Source organism: Sorghum bicolor, chromosome 5 (assembly GCF_000003195.3).
Source record: "Sorghum bicolor cultivar BTx623 chromosome 5, Sorghum_bicolor_NCBIv3, whole genome shotgun sequence".
NCBI lineage: Eukaryota > Viridiplantae > Streptophyta > Magnoliopsida > Poales > Poaceae > Sorghum > Sorghum bicolor.
In genome coordinates this window covers 47,400,620-47,401,394 of record NC_012874.2, presented here as the reverse complement: position 1 = coordinate 47,401,394, position 775 = coordinate 47,400,620, and positions in this window count along the sequence as shown.

Here is a 775-nt window from a genome sequence, read left to right as displayed (position 1 = left end):
TGTGTCATACGAAATCTTGTTTCGGTCTATTTGGAGACAGTGTTAATTTAGGTGCAAGATAGGTGCAAGGCTTGCACATAATGCAGCATAGGCTAAGAAACCATTTTGGACGCACCCGATGGTAGTCCTAGGTAAAAGGCTCAAGTGAAAGCTCGGTTTGGTCTATTTGGAGATAGTGCTAATCTTGATGCAATATAGATGCACGGTCTGCATGGAACGTACCATATATTTAGAAATTAATTTGGACACACCCGATAGAACTCCTTCATGACGTGTGTCATATGAAATCTCGCTTTGTTGTTCTTAGAGACAGTATTAGTTTCGGTGCAAGATATGTGCACGGGTTACGCCTAATGCACCATAGGCTAAGAAACCATTTTAGACGCATCCGATGGTACTCCTAGGTGAAGAGGCTCAAGTGGAGGCTCGGTTTGGTCTGTTCGATATAGTGCTAATCTTGATGCAAGATAGTTGCAAAGTTTGCATGGAACGTACCATATGTTAAGAAATCAATTTGGACGCACCCAATGGAAGTCCTAGATGACGTGTGTCATATAGAATCTTACTTCGGTCTGTTTGGAGACAATGTTAGTTTCGGTGCAAGATAGGTGCATAGTTTGTGCCTAATGCACCACAGTCTAAGAAACCATTTTTGACGACCTGTTGTACTTCTAGATGAAGAGGCTCAAGTGGAAGCTCGGTTCGGTCTGTTTGGAGATAGTGCTAATCTTGATGCAAGATAGGTGCACAGTTTGCATGGAACATACCATATGAT